This window comes from Caretta caretta, chromosome 8, assembly GCF_965140235.1.
Source record: "Caretta caretta isolate rCarCar2 chromosome 8, rCarCar1.hap1, whole genome shotgun sequence".
Classification (NCBI taxonomy): domain Eukaryota; kingdom Metazoa; phylum Chordata; order Testudines; family Cheloniidae; genus Caretta; species Caretta caretta.
The window spans coordinates 24940324-24960038 of NC_134213.1; positions in this window are offsets into that span (position 1 = coordinate 24940324).

Sequence of the window (19715 nt, forward strand, 5' to 3'; positions counted from 1 at the left end):
GCGAGGAAAAAATTTCTTCCCAGCCCCCTTAGAAAGGAACGATGTCCACAGCAGGTCCTGACCAAACCTGATATTTTGCCACCCCAAGGGAAGGGAGGGTGGATGGGTGCTACTCAGCCTGGTCCGGGGAAAAGAGCTTCTGCCTCTGGGCTTGCCCCTTTTCAACTCCCCAGCCCTTCTGTTCCTTGGGGATGAGTCAGCATTGCCACCCGGACCCACTCTCCCTTTTGCAGCAGCTTCTGAGCCTCTCTCCTACCCCCAACCCAGAAAGTGCTATTCCCCCACCCCTGGCAAACCAGACAACACTCCCCAACCCGCTTACAGTGCAGTGCAGTCATTCACAAAGAATTTAATGTGACTATTGATTCAAGTAACCACTGTTCATAATTTTCTTTTTGCGCTGAATAATTGGTCGCTTAAGCTACGTGACACTATTTCTGCTCCTGGACTGGATGACTTCAAAACCCAGAAAGATCCTTTAAGATGGCCATTATATACTTCAGGAATGGATAAAGATTCACAGCTCTCTCTCTCTCTCTGGTCTTCTGTAAACAAAAATCTTTGTACAGATGTTCACAGAATTAAAATTGGTCACAATGCCATGACAGCAAATTTGTGGATGCTATTGAAATGGACTTTGTGAATGACTTCTTGCATTGCCACCTGGTACAGGAATGTAACTGGCAAATTGGAATTTGGACACTACATAGTGGGTAACACAACTGCCCTTGCGTAAGATACCATGGGATCTTTAGTGACGATACATGCTTTGTACGTTGGCTTTTATCTCAGCCCAACCTCCTAATGTTATGAGAGCAGATATAATGGGTTTAGTACTGATCCAATAGGCAAAGTATGGGGTCAGTAAGTTTGGAGGGTGCAGTTTCTAACACTTGAGAACATGCATGTTATATGATTTAAAGAGTGCATGTATGTGTTGAATTTTAGCACCTTCAAATTTCAGACCCTAGCCTATGAACATGCAATTATGTGCATACAGAATACAGGTAGAGTCCTGCTTGGAATGACCCACTTGGGGTTTAAACAGTTTTAGTGTTATAAAGAAGTTATAAAAAAATTACTTTCCCTTCAAATTTACGACAAAAAAGGACACAAGATAGTAACACAATATAAACCAAATATTAACCCTCCTCCTGCTGGGTAACAGATACAGGGCTCTGAGAAATAGAAGAGGGAAACATTTATTTAATGTGCCTCAAGAAAGTCACAAAGCCTGATTCTCAGGTCTGCTCCAGCTGCGTCGCATCCTTCTATGGAGCCAAAACTTTGCTTGTCAGCCCCTGTTCAACCAAACTTGGTTCCTCAGGCCTCTGACCAGAGCTGTGTGAATAAATGATTTTACAGTTCATCAGCAATTCTCAACAAATGGGAAAAAATTGTTTGGGTTGACCTGAAAATGAAATATTTGAAAATGTTCAGCAAACTGAAAAGCTAAAAAAAACAAAACCAATACAAAACAAAAAACAACCTTCATTCATCTCATAACAATCTGTTTAATTTAGCAAAAAGAAAAGGAGTACTTATGGCACCTTAGAGACTAACCAATTTATTTGAGCATGAGCTTTCATGAGCTGCATCACGAAAGCTCATGCTCAAATAAATTGGTTAGTCTCTAAGGTGCCACAAGTACTCCTTTTCTTTTTGCGAATACAGACTAACACAGCTGTTACTCTGAAACCTGTTTAATTTAGATGGACCCTTTTTCAATTTAAAATGAAATTGAGTAAATTTTGAAACAAAAAGTCATTTCCAATCAAAAACTCAAAACACTTTCTTTTGAATATGTCAAAATGAAACATAGATTTTTTTTAAGAATACCCCCCCACACACACACACACCAAAACATGTGAGAATTCATCGCAAATTTGTTAAATGTTTCAGTCAACCTAACGCTGCAATTTTCACCCCAAAAAAGCATTGGTAGAAAACGTTTACAAGCTCTACTCCTGACAAAATAGGCTAGTCAGCCTCCAATGTGAAAACCTGGTTTGGGACAAATGAACTGCTAGGGTTCAGATGGGCTTAAGTGAGGTCCCAAAGGAACCTCCTCAGAACTGGGAGGAATGAAGGGGAACCCTGAAGATCCTAAGAAGAGTGGTGGAGGGAGCTTTGCTGGATTTCCTCCCCTAAACACTCTGCTCTCAGGGGTATTTCACCACTAAGGCATGTAGCCTCTGGCAGCCCTAACACAGAGGAAGCACAAACTTGGCATAAAGGCCCCTTTGTCTCATTCCCTTACTCTCTGTGTTGAGGTCAGTATTGGCACAGTGATGAATTCTGCTCTGTAGTATGCTTCAGAAGAGCCAGTACATGAGCTTTCTGTTCACATCCTCTTCCCTGGTCTCTTAACAGAAGAATGGACCTTGACCTGTCCCATAATTGCACGACCACTTACCAGATGGCAATTTGTGGCAGGGATATTACTAAGAGGAAACTTGAATCCCCTTAAACAGGGTATTTTAACCAGCTACAAAGTCACTCAGCTTTCGCAGCAATAGAGTCTGATCAAGGACAAGATCTGACTTGAAACTTTAGACCATTTTATGACCTGACACTATTACATAGCGATATAATCCCAAGTGATTTTTTGAGCTAGGGACTATACTCTCTACTTTCAGGCAAATTCTAACTTAGTCCACAAGGATTATAAAATCTAGAAATCCTTTCCTGCTTTTGAAGCCCTCCAGTCAGGTTTGCTTACATGTGCATGCAGTTTTGCGCATCCTAGATTTAGAAAGGATTGTGTTCCAGTTTCATGATTTGTGCATTTTCCCTCCACTATATACCACAGGCTATGTTCATTTGTTACCAATAGATTTGTGCTTTGAATTGTAAATATTAGAAGTAAGCAGTAAAACCATTTGGTGAGTTTTGCCTCCCTCCCTCTGTTCCTGAATGGATTATAAAATTCTCCTATGTATCTGAAATTCAAAACTATTTATGAATTTCTGTAGGGAACAGGTCTTGTTTTGCAGATCATGGTTGAACAGTTAAATTTAGAATATTCACTATCTGAAAATTCTGTATTGGTTAGTTACCTATAAGTGATGTAAAATTTGATGATTCATGTAAGTAAGAAATACAGCAAAAAATGCCAGTGGGGAATTCAATCAGGCCCTGGTTGAATTCAAATGTATTCAGTATGAGAATGTTAATGGAATTCTGTATTCTGAGACTCCAACCATGTGTGATTCCTACATGTGTCCATCTTAGTGGTGGGGAAGAGCACGAAGGGGTCATGACAAGAGCACCAAGAATACCCAGCTGGTGGGCAGTCCCCTGGGGACCACTGCCACATGATGTAGATTAAATCAGCTGTTAGGCTGTTCTACACTGTGCTAAAACAATGGCTGGAGCCAGGGACAGTACAGATTAGCCAAAAGGATCAGGGATCCATAACAGGCTTACTGATGGCCTCCATCCCTCTTTTGCATCAGAGAAAAAATCTGGTTCTTTATTAACTTTGACTTCATATATATGCTTACTTTTTAAAAATGGCCACATATCTTTGATTCAGTATGGATATACAGACTGAATTACACTACCTGTTAAAAATATATATTGTTCCTACCTAACATGTCATTTTGTTTTTGTCAAACCCAGATATCCTGCTTTTAAAAGTGGTGCTTTCAGAATGATATCAGACCATCAGGTATTGGCTGACAATGTGACGAAATTCCCAGATTCTTGCCATTTCTACAGCACCATTTTGATGTCTGTGATATTTCACCCCAGAGATGGCTGCATTTTGTTGGTCAGCAGGGGCTCCTTTCTCTAATATTTATAGCTTGAAAATGCTTTGAGGTTTGCAAAAGGGGGCTACATGATGAGAAAATGAATTAATAACAAATTAAAATAAAAGCTGTCAAAAGGCAGAAGTAACAAGCCAGCCTGAAGAATAAAAAATGTTAAAATAGGCACAAAAGGCATGTGGGTACCCAGTATTTTAATTCTATCACCTCTTCTGTCCATAGCAGAGATTCTGGCAGTCAAAAATGAATCTAAAGTTATACATGTTTACTATAGTTGCTTTTCCAATCCTTCCCCCCCCCCCAAAAAAAAACTATTACAGATACATTTCCTATCTGTATAGTTTACATCAATGAGTAAAACCTAATAGAAAAATAAAAGTAAATTGAATTGGCACCAACAGACATTCCTATCTCCAGCTACCACTTGACTTATATACACAGAACTAAGTCTGAAAAGTTTCCAGAAATACACATATAGAAATTGCTTCTACATAGAAAGCATTCACAACATCCCAATAATATGGTTTCTGTTCATCACTTTTCTTGTGCAATCTGTTCTGTCAATGGATTATGTTTAATGTAATTAGGCCATTGAATGAATGGTTATAAATTTTAAAAGACAAAAGACACAAAAACTAACAAGATTTTATTTAAGTACAATAGAAGCAGGAAGTCTGCCAAATAATAGGTGGGGCACTGGATGATTGAGCTGCTAAAGACACACTCAAGGAACTGATGTGATGGAAATTCTCACACCTTCACCATCTTTTTAGGTAACAAATCTGAGGAACTGTCCCACACTAATGTGGCAATAGAGGACGCTTTGGAACAAAGTGATAAATTGAACAGTAATAAGTCAACCGGATCAGATGGTATTCACCCAAGTGTTCTGAAGGAACTCAAATACAAAATTGCAGAACTTCTAACTGGGGAATGTAATCTACCACTTAAATCAGCCTCTGTATATGATGACTGTCAGATAGCTAATGTAACACTCAGGGCCGGCCCACAACATTTTGGCACCTGAGGCGGGGAGCTCAAATGACGCCCCCATGCCCCCTCGCTTGGGCCAAAACTTTGAAAGGTCTCAATTCTGCCTTCTTCCTGTTCTACCATTCTCATGGTACTGCTCTGCTACCTACCCCAATAAAGGAGAACTAACAACTTAAAATGTCTTGTTCAAAAATTTAAAGTAACACTTAACTTTCAAACGCCTGAACAGCAAATGTAACTTTTCTTGTCTGCAAAGTAAACACTGGCATTTTTATCTGTTTGAATAATCAAAGTGGTGCTTTCTGTGCCTTCTTGGTTGCAAGGATTTGAACTGCTTCCTGCTGAAGGTCCACAGTCTGGGACAGCTCATGCTCTACTGACATGGTTGCAAGGCCGACCAGCCTCTCCTTTGTCATTGTGGAGCGTAGATATGTTTTTATTAACTTCAGCTTGGAGAAGCTGCGTTCTCCATTGGCAACTGTTACAGAAAGTGTTAGAAATATGCGCAGAGCAACAAAAGCATTTGGAAAGAGAGTGGTCATCTTATTTGTGCACATATATTCCAGAACAGCCTTTGGAGTTGATCCTAATAAAATGTATCTTGAAAGGGCTTTTAGTTCATCACAAAAATCACTCGCATCAATATCGTGCATGTCATCATGTGTTCTTTGAATTCTTTGAGGGTGTCAGCAAACGTGTACAAGGGTGATCCAGTGCATATAGTGTACTTTGTCAAAGGCTTTCTGAAAGTCTAAGTCGCTCACCAAAGGCTCTTAAGCAAAGTAGGCAGTTACGGGATAAGAAGGGGGGTGCTCTCATGAATTAGTAACTGGTTAAAAGATAGGAACCAAAGGGTAGGAATAAATGGTCAGTTTTCACAGGGGAGAGAGGTAGTTAGAGGATCTGTACTGAAACCAGTGCTGTTCAACATATTAATGAATTATCTGGAAAAAGGGGTATACAGAGGCAAAGTTTGTAGATGAGAAAAAGATTACTCAAGATAGTTTTAAGTCCAAAGCTGACTGTGAAGAGTTACAAAGGGATTTCATAAAACTGGGTGTCCAGACAACAAAATGGCAGATGAAATTCAGTGTTGATAAATGCAAAGTAATGCATATTGGAAAACAATCCCAACTTTGCATACACCATGATGGGGTCTAAATTAGCTGTTACCACTTAAAAAAGATCTTGGCATCATCATGGATAGTTCTCTGAAAACATCTGCTCAATGTTCAGCCACAGTTAAAAAAAAGCTAACAGAATGTTAGGAACCATTAGGAAAGGGAAAGATAAGACAGAAAATCTAATGTCACTGTATAAATTCATAGTACACCCACATCTTGAATACGGTGTGCAGTTCTGGTCACCCCATCTCAGAAGGAAGATATATTGGAAAGTTCTGGACACTCCATCTAAAAAAAAATGTATTGGAAAAAATTAGAGAAGGGCAACAAAAACAATTAGGGATATGGAATAGCTTCCATAAGAGGAGAGATTTAAAAGACTGGGACTGTTCAGTTTAAAAAGAGAGATAACTAAAGGTAGAGGTCAATAAAATCATAAGTGGCATGGAAGTAGTGAGTCAGGAAGTGTTATTTACCCCTTCATATAACACAAGACCCCGGGGGTAACCCAATGAAAATGAATAGCAGGTTTAAAACAAACATAGGGAAGTATTTCTTCACACACCACACAGTCAACCTGTGGAACTCATTGCAAGGGGGTGTTATGAAGGTCTCACTGACTGCTAGAAGCTGGGATGGAGGACAGGAGATGTATCACTTGATAAATTGCACTGTTCTGTTCATTCCCTCTGGCACTAGCCACGGTCGGAAGACAGGATTCTGGGCTAGATGGACCATTGGTCTGTCTCAATGTGGCCATTCTTTCCTTCTTATAATACAATGCACAAATTCTGATTATTTGATAGAATATTGATATCATGATATAAAAATAATATCACACTGCAGCATTCTTTCCTTCACCAACAGGGTACAAAAATAATCCCCTCAATAATTTAGATAGCTATATGAAGGGTATATCTAACATTAGCAATTAAAAGCCCCATTTCCTCCCTTTTCCCAGTCTGATCAGTTTGGTCTTTACCTTAACATCAGTTGGCTCTACTTGAAAGAGAATAATATGTTCCTACGTGGAAACTTATTTTCTGTAAGTTCTGAAGTCAGTCTAGAACTATTGAGTTATGTTACCATGGTCTTCCAGTAGGTGGTGACAGATACATAAAAAAATAATTAATTATTGTATAGATTAGTGTCTTTGTCTTAACTTTGTTAGCTTTGCCCATATAAAGAATGAAATAAAATGATATAAATATTAATGTCAGTTCAAACCTTTTAACAAGAATAACTAAGTCACACCCTAGTCAAATAAGGACGGTTCCCTGATAGATTGAAGCAGAATTTGAAGTCAATTGCCAATTTGTGGTATATTCCCTGGCCTTAGAATTAGTCCTGGCCTTTTGGGACTAAAATGATATAAACAAGTACACCATATGGAAGAATTACTAAACCACCTCCTGAAGAATTAATCTGCCCCATAACATCATTGCTGAAGGCCAGATGTTGTAGCGCTAAGGCATACGGTATAATCCAGGAGACTGCTTTACAAAGGCCAAATATAGAAGCTTCTCCACAAAAGAAGGGGAGTGGAATAAGCCTTTGATTGTATCTAGAAAGTGAGATTTGTGCTTTGTCTCTACATGCTGCAGTCTTTCTTACTATTGCTCCCTTGATGCTGCATAAGTCCAAACAAACCAAATAGTCTGTTTGACTACATGAAGGCTACCATTTTTTACAAACATATTTTAAATTCTCATTTGACTTCAAAACAATAAAATCTTCATGGCAAGATTGAGGATGAATCTTTGAATTTATTTCAGGAATAGACTCTCATAAGGAAAGATAAGTCTTCAAAAAGTTATGAATCTGAATATATGGTTCTTACATTCAAAGTGCCAGCAGATCTGCCAGTGCTCAGCCAACTAGTCCAATGAAATGTCTCATATGGACCCTGTGACAAATGTTATAAAACATCCTTAAATTCCCCAATATTACTATCTCTTAAGGCCTGTGAACAATATAACTGCAACTGAGTTAGGGGATCTGGTTCCAGTCTAGTTGTCCCCTGAGCTGGGTACAATATGGTTCCAAGTCAGAGTATATTGTGTGAACTGTGTATTATAATGCATCTATTAAATGAGTCAGACAAGGATCTAACTACCCTTTACCCAGCTCCTAAATCCTATACTTGTATGATATCTCAGAATCATGCTTCTATCAATATTTGTTTATCTTAGGCATAAGATGGTGCTAGTACTAAAGGAACTGACTCAGTGTAAACAGCAAGAGGAAAAGTTTGTTTACAAAATATTCCTAGTGTAGACAAAAGTTACCAGTAATGGCAAGTTTCTTAATATAGACAAAAATTTTAATGCTAAACTTCATTTCACTTTAGACTCTTTAAAATGATCTGAGTTGATGAAAAGGAGGAGAATAACAATTTAATAGTTCAGTTGCTAGAAAGATGGTGATAAATTGGAGAGGTTTAAGAGAAGAGCCATGAGAATGATTAAAGGATTACAAAACCTGCCTGGTAGTGATAGACTTGGAGAGCTCAATCTATTTAGTTTAACAAAGAGAAGATTAAGGGGTGACTTGATTACAGTCTATAAGTATCTACACAGGGAACAAATATTTAATAATGGCCTCTTCAATCTAGCAAAGAAAGGTGTAACGTGATCTAACAGCTGGAAATTGAAATTAGACAAATTCAGACTGGAAATAAGGCCTAAATTTTTAATGCTGAGTAATTAACCATTGGAACAATTTACCAAGGGTCATGGTGGATTTTCCATCACTGGCAATTTTTAAATCAACATTGCATGTTTTTTTCTAAAAAATATTTTGGGAAAGTTCTACGGACTGTGTTATACAGGAGGTCAGATTAGGTGATCACAGTAATCTCTTCTGGCTTTGGAATCTACAAATCTCATATTTCAAAAACAAACAAAAAACATGAAACGACAAAGGTAAAAAAATACATTCAGAATCATCTGAGCTGCCCAATTGCATCTGATTCTTTGTAATTGCCTTCAGGAGAATTTTGATTCACATATAGCCACGTTCCTAAAGGTTCTTTAGACTTTAATACAAAAAAAAATAATTTTTTGTTAGAATTTTTAAATTATGCATTTAAAGATATGAAAAAGAAAAGAGGAATAAGTATACATAACAAATTTCAGAGTAGCAGCCGTGTTATTCTGTATTCGCTAAAAGAAAAGGAGTACTAGTGGCACCTTAGAGACTAACCAATTTATTTGAGCATAAGCTTTTTCCACTGAATGCATCCGATGAAGTGAGCTGTAGCTCATGAAAGCTTATGCTCAAATAAACTGGTTAGTCTCTAAGGTGCCACTGGTACTCCTTTTCTTTATACATAACAAAGGGGCTCTACCAGTTATGATACTCTCAGTTAAGATAATAAAACCATTTGGTTTTCCATCAGAGATAGACTATTCATAAAAAGGCTGATGGATATCTTATGAACAGGTGCACAGAAGACCTTCTCATCTGATTGCAAAGATGCACTACAACTAACCTGCTTACATTTAACACACATGTGAAAGAGTTGCTTCGGGTAGAGATAGAATAATAGTAACTTTAGACTGACAGTGCAGAGCAAGATCCTCAGCTAACATAAATTACCATAGCTGAACTGAAGTCAGAGCTATGCTGATTTACAGCAGCAGGGATCTAGCTCATATAGTGTTGTCAGATGCCATTGGATTCATGATAATGCAACTGTCAAGGTTCCTTCCCCGCTCTGAACTCTAGGATACAGATGTGGGGACCTGCATGAAAACCTCCTAAGCTTATTTTTACCAGCTTCGGTTAAAACTTCCCCAAGGTACAAACTATTTTCCTTTTTCCCTTGGACAGTATTGCTGCCACCACCAAGCGTCTAACAGATATATAACCGGGAAAGAGCACACTTGGAAACGTCTTTCCCCCCCAAATCCTCCCCAAACCCTACACCCCCTTTCCTGGGGAAGGCTTGATAAAAATCCTCACCAGTTTACATAGGTGAAGACAGACCCAAACCCTTGGATCTTAAGAACAATGATAAAAGCAATCAGGTTCTTAAAAGAATAATTTTAATAGAAGAAAAAGTAAAAGAATCACCTCTGTAAAATCAGGATGGTAAATACCTTACAGGGTAATTAGATTCACAACATAGAGAATCCCTCTAGGCAAAACCTTAAGTTACAAAAAGACACAAAAACAGGAAAATCCATTCCATTCAGCACAGTTTATTTTCTCAGCCATTTAAAGAAAACAGAATCTAACACATATCTAGCTAGATTACTTACTAAGTTCTAAGACTCCATTCCTGTTCTGTTCCCAGCAAAAGCATCACACAGAGAGACAGAGAGAGACTTTGTTTTTCCCCTTTTTCCTCCAGCTTTTAAAAGTATCTTGTCTCCTTATTGGTCATTTTGGTCAGATGCCAGCGAGGTTATCCTAGCTTCTTAACCCTTTACAGGTGAAAAGGTTTTTCCTCTGGCCAGGAGGGATTTTAAAGGTGTTTACCGTTCCCTTTATATTTATGACAGCTACAGACTTTGATGGATGAATGGAACTTTTCTAAATGATTTCCTCTTCCCTCTGTCTCACCTTTTACTCTTTTCTCTTTCTTCATCTTATTTCTTATAGCCCTGATCCAGCAAAACACTTAAGCTCATGCTTGACTTCCGTTCCATGAGTAGCCCCATTGATTTCAGTTGCCTTCAAAGGATCTACTCACATGTTTAAGTGCTTTGCTGGATAGGGGACCATTATAGTTAGTTTGTTGCATAAAAACATTATACTATGCTGTTGCATTAATACTTTATCTGGCTACTACAGTACAACATATAGCATGGGCTATAGCAACTGGAGCCTTTGAGGGGCTTTGGTTAGCCCCCCCCCAAAATTAGGGGCTCCATTTAGGGATTGCATTAATAAATAATGTGATTTCATTTTAGCACCTTGAAAATATATGTCTTGATTTTGTACTCCACTCACTCACTACTCACTTAGGCAAAAAGGCGTAGGATTGCTGATTTAAAAACCACAAAATACTCTCTGGCAAATTGAAATATATAGCTGACCTGTTGGTTTTATGCAGTCACTGTATTCTTTATAAAACACTCTAAATGTGGTAGAAGGAGGAAAAGGAACATCCTACAGTTGAGCTGTTGATTACACTGGAAAACAATTTATATTTTTCTTACATAACCACCTGGGTTCCTCTCTCACTGAGAGACTCTGATGAAGAAAAGACTACAAATAAAGTGTCAGTTGGAAGCTTTTTGATCCCGAGGCATGATGGGACTGGGGTCAGAATCTGCAAACGGACAGCTAAAGTATCATGAACCCCATGATGTCTGACCGCTCCCCTCCTTTTGTGAAAAGAGCACCTGGAGTGTGGGAAAGGTGGAGGGAAGAAAAGAGGAGGAAAGTCAATCAGGAGGTTCTGGGAGCCAGCCCCAGAAGAGTTCTTTGTGAGAGAATGAGGGAAAGCCATCCTGGTTGCAGAAATAGTGGGAGAAGCACAGAGAGGTGGGCCTCATCCTTGCACACACAGAGACCCTTCACAAGAAGAGAGACCCTGTTTGCTGAGCCATTTCTCAGCCAGAAAATAAAGGAGCTAGAACCTGCTGTAGAAGAGACCTTAAACCCAGCCCTATAACTTAAGATTGGACTGATAGACTCAGAAGGTAAAGCCCATCTTACTAAATATTTGTTCAGTATTGGTATAGATAGTTTCCTGTGTGAGGGAACATGTTAAAGGAGGAAGGTAAGCCAAAGAGACACAGGAAGGGGGTCTGGGACATTTTGGGGGACAGGAGTTACAAAAAAAGGAGTCCAGAAAAATCTAGATACACCACTTATTTTAATCCCTTCACTGGCTCCCCCTTCTTTATTGCATCAAACACAAGCTGCTTGAATTATTTTTCAAGAGCCTTCATAGTCAATTCCCATTCTTCTTATTATCTCTTGTTCGCTATTGAGCTGACTGTGCTCACCTCCAATGAGCCCATGATGCCGACACTTCCCCTTATGAAATTTTCAAATAAGCACCTTTATACTTTCTCCCAAGCTGCCCCATATGCTTTGGAAGCATTCCCAGTGGCCATCTATACATCTACCTCATTACCCATCTTCAAATCCCTCCTCAAAACTGACCTATGCTGTAATGCTACACAAAACTTGACAACAGCAAGGCTGCTCGTGTGCAGAGACCAGTGCCTATCATGCTGACCAATATTGTTTCATTGTCTGACTATCCATCTGTTGTCTCTTCTCTTACACATGAATTGCGAGCCACTTTGGGCAGGTACACCCTTTTTGTTCTGTATTTTACAGTGCCTAGCACTGGTCATGATTAGGGCTGTGGTAATAATAAATAGTACTAATAACCTATTGCAAGGCTTTAGCAATAATGTAAGTCATGCCCAAAGTCACTCTAGTTTGGGAAAATCGATTATACTGAAATTACTTGCACACATGTTCATTTTGACCAGGTTGACTGTAATTGCAAACTAAACCAGCAAATATCATAGAAGAGGAAAGAAACACTGAAATAGTTAGTTCCAGCTGTAGTCCAATTACACACAATAGTTTGTGTGTGTCCACAGAGAATATTGATAATTACCTATCACTCTAAACTCACTCACAATTTATTGGTACAAATCTGCTTCCTCTAGAGTTTGAACACAAATTTTCACATATCTGGTGAGGAGTTCAGGTCTATAACTTTTAAAATGTTATACTTACAAATAGAAACACCAAGATCTCCAACAGACAATATAGATCAACAGTGCAAAGGACATTCTTCTAAATTCATCCATTTTACTTCAGATATCTTTGAAATCCTAAATCCCAAAACCAACATGCCAAAACCTGAGTTTGAAACAATGCTCAGAGCAGGATACTTTTTTGGCCTGAGCCTGTTTAATCTGGATATATTTTCTCATTAGAATTAGAGAGAACCATTATTTTTTATTATTGTTCTTCTTATATCTCCTATTTTTCTTCTATATGGCTGGATACCTACAGTTCCCAATCAGTTCTACTAGAACTGTGGGAGCTCAGCAATTCTGCACTGAAGTGACTTAGTGTTTAATTAGCCTACACATTTCCTACCCTATTACTGTTAACAGGAAATCACATGTACTGTACATATGTGTCTAATCCTGCAGCACTGAAGCCAAGTGGAGCTTTGCCATGGATATCAATAAGAGCAGGAACAGGCCGTAGGTGATAGAAGCTCTTTTCCTACTTCCTGCAATCTGCACATTGTACATTGTTGTTGCATCATGAGTAAAGCTGAAGTAAAGCTTCATGGAGTTCAATAGGAGTAGAGTTAGGCCAATGGTGATTGATTTTGACTGTCTCTCCCTGAATTAGGTTAATTAGGTTTTCAGGAAAGGGCCTGGTTATTTGATTTTTTTAAAAAAAACTTTGTGTTACCTCTCTTCTGCAGGCTTTGTTTTTTTAGTTTGTTTGTGTTTCTTTCCTGATGAAAATGTTCAATAACCATAATGTTCATAACATCATAATGTTCAATAATCATAATGTGTTACTCCAGTTTTACACTGCTTCAGCTCCACTGATTATTTTATATATATTATAAATATAAAAATAATCCAGCGTCAGGGCAAACAAGTTCAAATGGGTTAAGTTAAATAAAATACTACACTAGTCTGATTTCAGAGCACCCTGAATTACCTTTGTCACTCCTTACCTACCTCTAGGATAAACTAAATAGATTGAATTTCGTAAGTCTCTCACCATAAATCATGTTATTCTGACCTCAATGTTTTTCTGTAGCTCTTTTCTGAACCTTTTCCAAGTTTTCAACGTTCTTTTTGAAGTGTGGACACCAGAACTGCTTACAGTATTACAGTAATTGTGCCACTAATGTCATATACAGAGGTAATATCTCCTCCTTACTCCTACTTGGTATTCCCCTGCTTATATGTCCAAGGATCACATTCATCCTCTTAGCTACAATATTGCACTAGAAGCTCATGTTCACTTGGGTTCCTAACATTACTCCTAAGTTTCTTTCAGGGTCATTGCATTCCAGGATACTCTCTCCCATCTTGTAAATGTGACCTACATTCTTAATTACTACATGCATAAACTTGCATTTGGCTGTAGTAAAACACATGATGTCAATAGACATTAGACCATTTATTCCAGCTGAAGATCTGATCCATTTCCATAGTACCTATAATCATTATCATCACTTTTGTTTACATTTCATAGTTTGCAAAGTATAGAGTCTATTTTGTTTTCCTTTCCACTCAATATAGTAAGAACTGTTACCTGTATCCAACATATAGATCTGTGACAGTACTGCAGAAGTCAGTGTCATAAAGTGCTCCTAAATCAAAGCAAGAGGTATGATAGTGAGAGCTTACTGCCAAAAATCATAGTAGGTGCTCTTTTGTCTGGAAAGACCCCTCGGTGATGATGGATATTATTATGACTGTATCAGACTCATAATTCATGAATTAACAGCAATGTGCCCTATGTAAAATAATTAGGCAGTCAAACGAATTCAAACAAAAGGAGAAATGGACTGAAGACCCACAATGAATAGAATTACTGCTGGTGTTCCTGTGAATTAGATCTTAAACTTAAATACCTGTTTAATATTGAAAACACTTTATTTATAGTAAGATTTTCAGTTTTCACACATATATAAGGACAGAGAATAACTACTGCATATTAAGGCTTCGGAGCATACCTATTGGCTTCCACACTATAACTGAGCTTTGGTTATCAGAGCATCTGCTGAATATTTCTATTACTTAAGAGGTAAATAGCAACTTTGTTATAAAAAAAAAGCCTCCTACCACCTTATGTAATATTATCTCTAAAGAGCTAACTTGTACCATCTGCTCTTATTCCTATTTCCAGCCTGCCTATTTTTTTCCTAAGAATAATGTTACATTTACTCAGTTTTCACTCAGTGGCTAAAGAAATCTAAAACCATATTTGTTATCATACATTTTAACAGACCAATCAAACAGTGAATGAGGAAGCTCTGGAAATGTTGAGACTTTTTTAAAAGCTCTCCTGAGCAGTGACACTCAGATCATATGCAGTAACCAATCTATCTCTCTCATAGAGCTAGAAGGGACCTCGAAAGGTCATTGAGTCCAGTCCCCTGCCTTCACAGCAGGACCAAGTACCATCCCTTATTTTTGCCCCCGATCCCTAAATGGCCCCCTCAAGGATTAAACTCACAACCCTGGGTTTAGCAGGCCAATGCTCAAACCACTGTGTGATCCCTCCCCCCATAATACTCAAACCACTGACCTATCTCTCCCCCAGATACTACATGCTATGGACACATTTCTATGTAAGGCTATATCCAGCTCAGAAAACAGAATGCTAATAACATGATTTAATATTACCAGAAAACAAAAGATGCCAGGATGCTCATGAGGAAATGCACTTGAGGTAGAAGGGAGACTATGCATAGGTGGTTTCCTGTCTCTTTTCTATTCCCCCAATCAGAGGTATTGACTGGGTCTGGTCAGACCCTGGAACAGAATAAAGCAGCCATAGCTCTTGTGTCAGCCTGTAACAGCCCCCCTAGCATTTAGTGGATGCCAGTCTAATATTTTTATTCTGGTGCTCTGTGTACAACCATCCCATCAGCAGAGTATAGCAAATTACTATAAACCATGGCCAAGGTTTTCACACTTGGGTGCCTGAACTTAAGCGTCACACAAGTCTATGAGTGCTCAATCTCTCTGAAACCCTGTCTACTTTTTAATTTTGTTCTTAGTTAGCAGCTTGAATAGGGAAGTAGATAACTGACATTCACCTTTATTCCTAGATACATCCTGACATCATTGTTTACTATAGGTGGCTGGGAAATTGTATAGTTGGGGATTGGTCCTGCTTTGAGCAGGGGGTTGGACTAGATGACCTCCTGGGGTCCCTTCCAACCCTGATATTCTATGATTCTATGAAACCAAATTTTAGTTCTGCCCAAATTTGTAAGTTTTCAGAAATATTTTTCATCCTGAATCAGGATCAAAAGTCCTAACTTGAAAATGTATGGTAATATTTCATTTGGAAACACTGAAAAATGGTGTTTCTGAAAAGAAATATGCTGCCCTGGATCTCCAGCTGTAAACCTAGTAAACTGCTGTGGAGCTGGGAACCCTGGATACTCTGGCAGCTGCTGATTGAAACTGACAGGATTCTTGTTGTTTCATTGATGCCCACTACAAAATAGTAGGGGTGTAACTGAGCAGGTGCTTGGTGTTAACAAGTCCTATTACGCTTATTATGCACTACTACTACTGACATGCCATAAAATAATGTAAAATAAACAACAAAGGAGAAATATAAAAATTAAAATGAAATTTCAATATTGTGAAACAAAATATTTCTTTCTGTGGGGATGTTATTTGAAATCTATGTGATTTCATGAAAACAATCTGTGTAATTGAAAAAGTGTTTCAATGAAAATTCTGACCAGCTCCCATAATGACACTTCTGACAAAAATGAAAAGGCACAATACAGTAGTGTCTTGTCTTGTTTTCCTTAATTAGGATGGTCCACTCCATCATGTGATCTACTTCTCTAGTGGAGTGTTCTTTTTTTTTAATGAATGCAGCGTTAAGTATGTTAAGGTGTCTATCCTGGACTTATTATGGATGAGAAATACCTGGCATAATTTGAACAAATAATATTGTTGAGAAGATCTCCTTTGCATTTCATTATTTTATGGTCCACATGAACTTGTTTTACTCATTCAGAGGCATAAAGGTGGATTGGAATTGAGGAAGATGCTTCTGTTGTTTAAAATAGAAAAAAAAAGAAAAAGAAAAAGGAATAGGAATAGAAACATAAATAACATTACAGGACTGTGAATCCTGCAATGTTGTCTATTTGAAGAGATTCCAAAAAACACCCACAGGTCTGAAGCATATTGTATGTGGTACAGGACCAAAAATAATGAAATATAACAAGATGCAGATTTATGTTTGGAACATTTTGCTAAAAATAGTTTGTTAACTATGGACTTTAAAGCTAGAAAACTGAAAGAGACTTTCAGAGATACAGATGAAAAGAAGTCATAGACTTTTCGTAACGTCCTTGGTAATCACTTCTTTCTGTCCATTTTCTTTTGATCTGTTAAGCAATACTCCTAATTTCCCTTTGCCTCTAATATTTGCTGCTCACCCCATTATTTTTTCCCCTAAGATGGTCTATAAAAATTTAATCAGGCCTCTGAGTGGTTTTAAGCAAACATTTAAATTGTCATCTATTATTTTCACTACCCTTTGATTTATTAAATGTGTGGGTATACATTTTTGTCAGTCCTTTGAGATAACTAATGGGGAATGGGAAGGTTTTTCTTAATGTTATTCCAAAAATTGTTTGATCACTATTTCATGTTATCCCAACATTGAAAGCAAGGTCTTAACTAATGCATACTAGAACATTTCAGAATGACCATGATTCAGGACACTTCGTTACTGATCTCAGCTCTGTTTACATGCCTTACACAGAATATGATCCTGCAAAATGCTGGAGATTCTTTTTTGAGGTGTTGAACATCAGAGCAGTCATTGAAGGGGGGGGGTGTGGTTCAGTAGATAGGCACAGGACTGGGATTTTGGACTGTACCTTTATCACTCATCTGCTTTTTGTTTAGAAATGTAAGCGAATTTTACTAAATAAATTAAAAATGTAAAAACACAGTTTTCAAAATTAGCAAACTGAAATATTTTCATTAACCTGAATCTATTAGAATTTTTGATCTTTTGTCCCAATATGGGACAGGAATTTTTTTGAAAATCCTGAACATTTTCCCGGAAAAAAAAATTCAGCTCTATGAATTACCAACAAAATAATCCAATTCTGCAATTTCTTGCACATCCCACTACTAGAGGGAGAGATGCCTGACAGACTCTGCTTGCAGCCTATACATTCCATTACACACTATTTTAATTAGAACAGGTTGACTTTTTTTTGCATTTCAGTGAAAATTTTTGTCAACATTTCAAATTTCACTGAAAATTGCAATTTTTTTTACAGAATTACCACAAAATTCTATGCATCCCATTTAACTGTTCTAATTTGGAATTAGCTTGATATCTGAAGATTTGCAACAGATATTAAGCATTAGAAATGATTGATTTCAATTAACGATAATGAACTTCAATTTATTTTTAATTTAATAGAATTACAAGTAATTGCTCATTTAATTTAATTGTATTTTATGCAGAAATTCATTATCTTTGTAAACTTTTATTTAAGTTGACTTTAAATTAACATATCTGAAGGCAACTGGTTCTCAAACAAATGTAAAACAATAAGTGTGAATCTCAGTGGTTATGCCTACAGTATTATACTCGTAGACACTAGAGGGCAGATTCTCAGTCAGTGTAAATTGTCATAGCTCCATTAATGGCCTCACGCCGCAATCCTGCAAACACACGTGCTTCATTTTACTACTGTTCATAGTCCTACTGATAGCAAAAGTAAAGTACATGTTTTCAGGATCAGGGCACAATTTGTTTAACTCTGGAATATAGTATTATGTGAGAAAGAGATGGAAAAAGTGGAGTTAGCAATACATAAAATAATTATTGTATGAGAAAATGTGTAGCTAAATAGGAAAGATTTTTCATAGTGAATCACTTTTAATTCATTTCTGTTGTAAACATTTTTCATTTATACAACCGAGACAGGAAGACAAGTAAAACGTGCATATATCATGCAGAGGACAGAAGTGTACAAACATGTGCTGAATGGAAATTAATACAATTTAAATATCTTATTGAAGTTTTATATAAAGAAGAAAAATGAACACAAATAAACAAAGCCTACAGTTTCATCAGTGAACATGAGTCTAGCCAAAATGCTCTGGATGCTCATCCTTCAAATAACAGAACAAGTTGGATCTATCAAATTAATTCATAATGGTCTTGCTTTCAAAAGTATTGAATTTTGCTGACTGAGTCCTGGGAATACAGATGAAAGGGACCCTGGAATTTATCTCCTTGGGGTGGAAAATATATGCAGACCAGATCATTGTCATCCTTTTTGTTTGTTTCAAGGCAGTATTCAAATAAGGTGAATTAAGTATACTATTGCCTGTAAACCCATTGGCTTTTCAGAGCAACCTCCTAAAAAGCTAATGAGAAACAAGCAATGAACGTATACTGTATGAGTGTTCTATGTAGCAAGATGGACCAGTGTTACAGAGTGATTATCTGCACAAACTTCAGTTAGGATTAGCATTGGCAGACCCTACTTTGTTATATTTTATACATTGTTCCTGGGCTGGTTGAAAGGTGGTAGATGCTCATAGCTGCAAATTCACTAGCCACACATTTGTCCCACCCTGGCTCTGTCCTGCCTTAATCCTACAAGGCTACCCCAAATGGGGCACCCACAGAGAAGAGTTCCATGGTGCATAGCAGGCATAGACCCTTGGCATTATAATCCTTCCCTTTGACTCAAAAAGTGAAATCATATTTATTTTTCCTGGTGCAAGTGCTGAAGGAACCAACTAAAGGCCATACTCCTCTTGACCTGCTGCTCACAAACAAGGAAGAATTGGTAGGGGAAGTAGAAGTGGGTGGCAACCTGGGCAGCAGTGACCATGAGATGGTTGAGTTCAGGATCCTTACAAAAGGAAGAAAGGAGAGCAGCAGAATACAGACCCTGGACTTCAGAAAAGCGGAGTTTGACTCCCTCAGGGAACTGATGGGCAGGATCCCCTGGGAGGCTAATATGAAGGGGAAAGGAGTCCAGAAGTTCTTATTTTAAAGAAGACTTATTGAGGGTGAAGGAACAAACCATCCTGATGTGCAGAAAGAATGGCAAATATAGCAGGCGACC